General features: G+C 43.6%; 1 long non-coding RNA gene across 1 annotated transcript; it reads left to right on the forward strand.

Annotated features, from left to right (window-relative positions):
* Window positions 1-217: 217 nt before the first annotated feature.
* Window positions 218-8402, forward strand: LOC132209848 (uncharacterized). Its single transcript, XR_009445991.1, has 3 exons — window positions 218-325; window positions 2147-2273; window positions 7525-8402. It is a non-coding gene; the product is annotated as an uncharacterized LOC132209848 (long non-coding RNA).
* The last annotated feature ends 508 nt before the right edge of the window (window positions 8403-8910 follow it).

The raw sequence follows: 8910 nt of genomic DNA on the forward strand, positions 1-8910 counted from the left end.
TTCATCACTTTCTTATTATTACATTATGTTTTTAGAGCAATGTTCTCACGCACAGAAAATCCCAGGAATTATTGACCTTTTGGCAGATCTTTTTGCACTTTGGACTGTGTGCTTTGAGCTGTTCAGGAGTTCAAGTCTAGACTAATTCAGATGGCAAGATAAATTCATTTCTGACAGGTTTATTCAATTTCTAAATATTCCATGGAGTCTGCTTGAAGAAACATGCACATTAATGGAATATATCACCTGTCATTATGCAAAATCTTTGCTTTGAAGACTAAATGAGGAAACAGGCCTAAAAGCAAGAGGTACTTCCTCTCATAGGGTAAGTTTTCTCATGTAATAATGCTCTTCTCAGCTCATTGCATATTCATGCACTGATAAAATGGCAAGCTTTATGGGAGCCAGGAAGTTCTGCTCTCCACCAGGTTCTTCCAGGTTCTAATTTCAGTTTAGCAAACTAAAACCTGCACTGGGTGGATTGTTTTATAAGGAAAGATGGAATAGGCATGGCTTATAAACACTGGAGTTTGGAAGAATAAGAGGCATCTTGCTGAAGAGAGAGCTTGGCAGGTTGGAAGTGGAAAGAGTGTTTTTTCTTGCAGAAGAATCTAAAATTCTAGTTTTGGTCACTGATCAAAAATAAGAGGTCACCCATTTATGACGGTAGATCAGCTTCTCTTTTCATGAGATTCTTCCTAACGCCTTCTTCAAAGTTGCCCTGTGACTATCTCCCCCTTCATTATCGCCTTTTATTCCTTCTTCTCCCAAGCCTATGGACAGACTTACCCTTATACTACCATTTATTCAGTTTGCCTACTATTTCTCCCTCCTTAAGACAACTAATTGTCTTCCCCATCATTACAATGTAGCTTCCACCCTTCCTTGATGCCCCTTGCCCCATCACGGTGACATTTCTTTTGTATCCCAGTTCATTCGCTCCATTGCCCCTAGCAACCATGTCCAATGAATTCCATTCCCATCTAGCCAGGCCCTTACTGTGAACTTCTGTCCTTGAGCCAACTTTTCATTTTGAGTGCCTTTTCAGTTGAGCCCTTGTGCTTGCCCAGAACAGCTAGTTGTGGCTGTCTGGTTGGGCAAGCTAATGGACCCAGTCAACCTTCATTGTAAACATTTAACTACAATGTGTGATCTTCTCACAGTCACTATGCCTTTGAGAGACAGGCTGATAACATTCATCATTATATCATTGCATTTGACTTGCTGGTGTAAAGAACTCAGTCACCATTTTACCCCAAAATCACTTGAAGCATGATACTCTACTACAAGCATGTTCCTCTATTGTACCTCAATGGTTTAATGATAGCCCAGGTAATTGTATGCCTGTGAATGTATCATTGGTAGGTAATATGTAGCTATAACATACATCTGTTGGATTCTTCAATACCACAATATCCATGCCCAATATCTTATGTTATGGGAGGTAATATAAGCAACGATAGCTGAGGTAAAATATTTTGTTTCAGGCAAAGTCACACCATTGCAACAAGCAAGACCACAAATGACAGACTTTTCATGAGTTGGTTGGCCCAGTCAGGCCTCAATATTTTCACTGTAAGCAATGTAACGATGTGACTATGAAAGAAACCAGTACAGAGACCTTTCTAAGATAGCAAAGTGTGGAGCTGGATGAACACAGCAGGCCAAGCAGCATCTTAGGAGCACAAAAGCTGACGTTTCCGGCCTAGACCCTTCATCCTCTCTGATGAAGGACCTAGGCCCAAAACATCAGCTTTTGTGCTCCTAAGATGCTCCTTGGCCTGCTATGTTCATCCAGCTCCACACTTTGCTATCTTGGATTCTCCAGCATCTGCAGTTCCCATTATAGAACATAGAACATAGAACAGTACAGCACAGAACAGGCCCTTTAGACAACAATGTTGTGCCGACCATTGATCCTCATGTATGCACCCTCAAATTTCTGTGACCATATACATGTCCAGCAGTCTCTTAAATGACCCCAATGACCTTGCTTCCACAACTGCTGTTGGCAACGCATTCCATGCTCTCACAACTCTCTGCGTAAAGAACCTGCCTCTGACATCCCCTCTATACTTTCCACCAACCAGCTTAAAACTATGACCCCTCGTCATTATCTTGGAGACCTTTCTACTCTGGTTTGCAGGAAGAAGTCTACCCCTCCAGGCACACATCTTATTATGTGGAGTCAGATATGTGAACACATCTACTGGTTTTCTGGTTGCAGCAGCAGCGCGAGCGGGAGCTTGGAGCAGGGGCCTGTCGGGAAGCCGGTGAGTCACTGTTTTTGATCGTTAAAAAGCTTACCGCGTGAATAGGCGGAGGGACGCTGAGCAGGAGCGGACACAGGACTGGTGAGTGAGTAAGGTAATATATTTGTGTGGTTGCGTTACCCGAAACACGACCCGGGCAGTGTCTCCCACCCATCCTCCTCCTCTAACCAAAAAAAAGGTTCTGTGTGTCTGATTGGTAAGGTAACAAGTTTTTTTTTATTCTTTTTTTTAAGTCTTTGGGAATTTAGAATAATGGGAATGGAGGTCAGGGCAGTTGAATGTTCCTCCTGCAGAATGTGGGAGGTAAGGGTCACCACTAGTGTCCCTGCTGACTACATCTGCGGGAAGTGCACCCAACTCCAGCTCCTCGAAAACCGCGTTAGGGAACTGGAGCTGAAGCTGGATGAACTTCGGATCATTCGGGAGGCAGAGGGGTTTATTGAGAGGAGTTACAGGGAGGTAGTCACTCCTCAAGTACAGGAAAAAGGCAGCTGGGTTACTGTCAGGGGCCGGAAAGGGAACTGGCAGGCAGTGCAGGGATCCCCTGTGGCCATTCCCCTCAACAATAAGTATACCGTTTTGGATACTGTTGGGGGGGATGACTTACGAGGGGAAAGCAGTGGGGCACAGGTCTCTGGCACAGAGTCTGTCCCTGCTGCTCAGAAGGGAAGGGGGAAGAGGAGCAGAGCAGTAGTCATTGGAGACTCCATTGTTAGGGGGACAGATAGGAGGTTCTGTGGGGACGAGAGAGACTCACGGTTGGTGTGTTGCCTCCCAGGTGCCAGGGTGCGTGGAGTCTCTGATCGTGTTTTTGGGATCCTTAAGGGGGAGGGGGAGCAGCCCCAAGTCGTGGTCCACATTGGCACCAATGACATAGGTAGGAAGAGAGATGGAGATTTAAGGCAGAAATTCAGGGAGCTCGGATGGAAGCTGAGAGCTAGGACGAAGAGAGTTGTTGTCTCTGGTTTGTTGCCCATGCCACGTGCTAGTGAGGCGAGGAATAGGGAGAGAGAAGAGTCGAACACGTGGCCACAGGGATGGTGCAGGAGGGAGGGTTTTGGATTCTTGGATAATTGGGCTCTTTCTGGGGTAGGTGGGACCTCTACAAGCAAGATGGTCTTCACCTGAACCAGAGGGGTACCGATCTCCTGGGGGGGAAATTTGCTAAGGCTATTCGGGTGGGTTTAAACTAATTCAGCAGGGGGATGGGAACCAAAATTGTAGTTCGACTATAGAAAAGGTTGAGAGTAGGGTGGTCCGAAATAAAGTTTCAGGGAAGCAAGATGGCACCGGCAAGAAAGAAGCTGGATTGAAGTGTGTCTCCTTCAATGCCAGGAGGGTCCGGAATAAGGTGGGTGAACTTGCAGCATGGGTTAGTACCTGGGACTTCGATGTTGTGGCCATTTCAGAGACATGGATAGACCAGTGGCAGGAATGGTTGTTGCAGGTTCTGGGATTTAGATGTTTCAGTAAGAACAGAGAAGATGGTAAAAGGGGCGGAGGTGTGGCATTGTTGGTCAAGGACAGTATTACAGTTGCAGAAAGGATGTTTGGGGACTCATCAACTGAGGTAGTATGGGCTGAGGTTAGAAACAGGAAAGGAGAGGTCACCCTGTTGGGAGTTTTCTATAGGCTTCTGAATAGTTCCAGAGATGTAGAGGAAAGGATAGCAAAGATGATTCTCGATAGGAGTGAGAGAGACAGGGTAGTTGTCATGGGGGACTTCAACTTTCCGAATATTGACTGGGAACACTATAGTTTGAGTACTATAGATGGGTCAGTTTTTGTCCAGAGTGTGCAGGAGGGCTTCCTGACACAGTATGTAGATAGGTCAACAAGGGGCGAAGACACATTAGATTTGGTACTGGGTAATGAGCCCGGCCAGGTGTTAGATTTGGAAGTAGGTGAGCACTTTGGTGATAGCGATCACAATTCTGTTATGTTTACTTTAGTGATGGAAAGGGATAGGTGTATACCACTGGGCAAGAGTTATAGCTGGAGGAAAGGTAATTACGATGAGATTAGGCAAGATTTAGGGAGCATAGAATGGGGAAGGAAACTGCAGGGGATGGGCACATTAGAAATGTGGAGCTTATTCAAGGAAAAGCTCCTGTGTGTACTAGTTAAGTATGCACCTGTCAGGCAGGGAGGAAGCTGTAGAGTGCGGGAGCCGTGGTTTATGAAGGAGGTGGAATCTCTGGTCAAGAGGAAGAAGAAGGCTTATGTTAGGATGAGATGTGAAGGCTCAGTTAGGGCACTTGAGGGCTACGAGTTAGCCAGGAAAGACCTAAAGAGAGAGCTCAGAAGAGCCAGGAGGAGACATGAGAAGTTGTTGGTGGATAGGATCACGGTAAACCCTAAGGCTTTCTATAGGTATTTAATGAATAAAAGAATGACGAAAGTAAGATTAGGCCCAGTCAAAGATAGTAGTGGTAAGTTGTGTGTGGAGTCAGATGAGATAGGGGAAGCGCTAAATGAATATTTTTCAACAGTATCCACTCTAATACTGAGATACAGGCTACTAGACTAGGTGGGATTGAGGTTCACAAGGAAGAGGTATTAGAAATCCTACAGAGTGTTAAGATGGATAAGTCCCCTGGGCCGGATGGGATTTATCCTCGGATCCTCTGGGAAGCCAGGGAGGAGATTGCCGAGCCTTTGGCATTGACCTTTAACTCGTCATTGTCTACAGGAATAGTGCCAGATGACTGGAGGATAGCAAATGTGGTTCCCCTGTTCAATAAGGGGAGTAGAGACAACCCTGGTAATTATAGACCAGTGAGCCTTACCTCAGTTGTTGGTAAAGTTTTGGAAAAGGTTATAAGGGATAGGATTTATAATCATCTAGAAAAGAATAAATTGATTAGGGATGGTCAGCACGGTTTTGTGAAGGGAAGGTCGTGCCTCACAAACCTTATTGAGTTCTTTGAGAAGGTGACCAAACAGGTAGATGAGAGTAAACCGGTTGATGTGGTGTATATGGATTTCAGCAAGGCATTCGATAAGGTTCCCCACAGTAGGCTATTGTACAAAATGCGGAGGAATGGAATTGTGGGAGACATAGCAGTTTGGATCAGAAATTGGCTTGCTGAAAGAAGACAGAGGGTGGTAGTTGATGGGAAATGTTCACCCTGGAGACCAGTTACTAGTGGTGTACCGCAAGGGTCGGTGTTGGGTCCACTGCTGCTTGTCATTTTTATGAATGACCTGGATGAGGGCGTAGAAGGATGGGATAGTAAATTTGCACACGACACTAAGGTCGGTGGAGTTGTGGATAGTGACGAAGGATGCTGTAGGTTGCAGAGAGACATAGATAAGCTGCAGAGCTGGGCTGAGAGGTGGCAAATGGAGTTTAATGCAGACAAGTGTGAGGTGATGCACTTTGGTAGGAGTAACCGGAAGGCAAAGTACAGGGCTAATGGTAAGATGCTTAGTAGTGTAGATGAGCAGAGAGATCTCGGTGTCCATGTACACAGATCCTTGAAATTTGCCACCCAGGTTGACAGGGCTGTTAAGAAGGCATACAGTGTTTTAGCTTTTATTAATAGAGGGATCGAGTTCCGGAACCAAGAGGTTATGGTGAAGCTGTGCAAAACTCTGGTGTGGCCACACTTGGAGTATTGTGTGCAGTTCTGGTCACCGCATTACAAGAAGGATGTGGAAGCTTTGGAAAGGGTGCAGAGGAGATCTACTAGGATGTTGCCTGGTATGGAGGGAAGGTCTTATGAGGAAAGGCTGAGGGACTTGAGGCTGTTTTCATTGGAGAGAAGAAGGTTGAGAGGTGACTTAATTGAAACATATAAAATAATCAGAGGGTTACATAGGGTGGATAGGGAGAGCCTTTTTCCTAGGATGGTGACAGCAAGCACGAGGGGCATAGCTTTAAATTGAGGGGTGAAAGATATAGGACAGATGTCAGAGGTAGTTTCTTTACTCAGAGAGTAGTAAGGGAATGGAACGCTTTGCCTGCAACGGTAGTAGATTCGCCAACTTTCGGTACATTTAAGTCGTCATTGGACAAGCATATGGATGTACATGGAATAGTGTAGGTTAGATGGGCTTGAGATCAGTATGACAGGTTGGCACAACATCGAGGGCCAAAGGGCCTGTACTGTGCTGTAATGTTCTATGTTCTATGTACTTACCATTTTTGGCAGACAAGAGTGCACCTATGAATGTATTTCTATTAAGTACGGGTCACAATGAATACTCGTGGTCACTAATGAATGCAAAAGAGATTCCCAACCACTTGAACCAGCTGAAATGTTCTTGGGACTTAATAACAAAATTGTTACACTACCTATCTGGAAAATGAATATTTGTCTTTTTCCTCCACCTGCCCTTTTAACTGTTTCAGAGTGACCTGGGCATCCTGCCCTTTGACATTCCTGTTTATTATCTTGTGTCATATTTTGAAATGCACCTGAAACAGTAAAGTAAATATTATTGCTATTCTATTACTGTTTGTCATATAATGCAAACACATAACAGTGAAACAACTTCCAACAGAAACAAATTTATTATATTTCGTTATATACAAATAACAAAATGGGAATACATTTCAAGACACTAACATAACTTGGGGTTACAGTCATTGGTTAATTGCCCAGGTCATGTTTATTATGTTACCACATTGTATTTGATGAATTATGACATTATCACAGCTTCCATTTACACAGACACAAAGGGCTTAATGGACTCTTTCTGTGCCATAACCTTTCTAGAGTTCAGCAAATTGTTTAGGAGAAAATTAGCTTGATGCTTATATTGCAAATTTTGACAAATCACACAGATATCTTCGATATCTTCACTAGTCTTATTTAATCCCATGCAGAATAAGTATGTATTATCATGACAATGAATCATAATCCCTAACTACTAATGGATATATTGAACAACATATGTTTTTTTTTAAAGAGGAAAAGATATACCAGCCAAAAGATTGCTGAGAATTATAAATTCAATGCCTGTCTGAAGAATCCTTGTGTGGATTATGCTGAGTGTCAAGTGGAAACATTAAATGCCACACCTGAAGAGTGTCAAGGGATCATTTACAAATAATAATTCAAAGGGAGAAATTACATTTTAAAACTGAATTGTTAGCTTGTATGTCTACAGAGATAATGAGGGGCTCGTTACCTTAATTTAGCATAAAACCATGTCCTGTAGAGTTTGTGTAGATTGCAGAAATGATAGCATTTGAATGAAAGGTAGTTCTCAGTGAAAAACATACTTGTGTTTTATTTTCTAGGAATACACAAGAAAAGGGGTCGAAAATCAGCTGTAATGACTTGTCTCAGTGTAGTAAAGTGCTGGTGTCCAGATGTGTTAGCTTGGGATTCATTTTCCACTTGCCAAAGTGTGCTATGAAGGACCACAGTGGAGAACTTCCACTAGCAATCTGTGGATGTGCAGGTGATAAGACTCAAATCTGTGTCTTCGATTCCTGAAAAGAAATTATTAGTAAAGCTACTGGTGGCAAAACCTGAACAAACTCTGTTCAGCCAACTGCAGACCCAAGAATCTTTAGACAACTACTCAACTCTCAAAGTCACTGAGGCAAGATAAACATCGTAATGGCTGCAATGTTTCACTAACTATTCATCTCAGACAAGCCAATTCATTTTTTTTTCTAACATGTACCTTTGGACTCACCACCCATTTATAATCTCTGAGTATACACGCTGTGTTTTATTAACTTTTCTCATGAGTTAGTAGCTAATAAACTCATTCTTACTTTATTACTGTTTGTGCAGCTGGGAGGTGGGCCGAGCAAGTGAATAGGCAGCATAGAGGGCCTGTGGGATTAATAGTGCCAGGAGTTGGGATGGGTGACAGCAAGTGAGGGAAGATGTTGCAGCCAATAATGGGAATGGTGGATCATATGTCTTAATGTGAGATGGGTACAGTAGCAGAGAAAGATTGAGAGTAAGGTATCGGACAGAAGTTGGTGGCATTTAAACTAGCAAAGCAGAGACAGACATTGTTCTTCTCCCTACAGTGCTGGGCATTTCTCCAGACAGAAAAAAAACTGCTTTAACGTGGGTCGTTACCTTGGACTAGGCTGGCATACTCTGGTGACATGACTCCATTGCTGATCCTAGGAATGGAAGGAGCCCTGCCTTGATATCACCCCATTCAGAATGACCTCCATCCCTGTCTATAATGGAATGCTCAAGTTTCCCCCTATCAACCATATCCAAGGCAAATGTCAGGACTCAGGGGGAGAGCAACCTTACACTGTTGTGTTTGTCAGGGTACACATTGGGTCTTTGGTGGCGCTGCTTGTAAGGGCTGTCATATTTTTGGCAAATATCCGCTGTGTGGTGAATTGTTCTGTGAATGACCTGTGGTAAGATGGGATGAAAACCAAATGTGAGGGATGCCACAGTGGCTTGGTAAGTAATTAATGAGGTGACTTGGAGACAGAGGTGAGTTTGGTTCGATAGGGTGAGAGAACTTGCTCGGCTTCGTAGAAAATAGTCTTCCAAAAACATCAATGAAACCCTAATTTGAGCTAAACAAAATAGGAGATTCAGCTCTGTTGACTTTCCCTGATGTATACTCCCAGCAGCATAAGCTACCTAATTAGAATACTTAGGAATTCCGTGCCTAGAATCATAGAATGGGTACAGTA

This window comes from Stegostoma tigrinum, chromosome 7 (genome assembly GCF_030684315.1).
Source record: "Stegostoma tigrinum isolate sSteTig4 chromosome 7, sSteTig4.hap1, whole genome shotgun sequence".
Taxonomy (NCBI): Eukaryota; Metazoa; Chordata; class Chondrichthyes; order Orectolobiformes; family Stegostomatidae; genus Stegostoma; species Stegostoma tigrinum.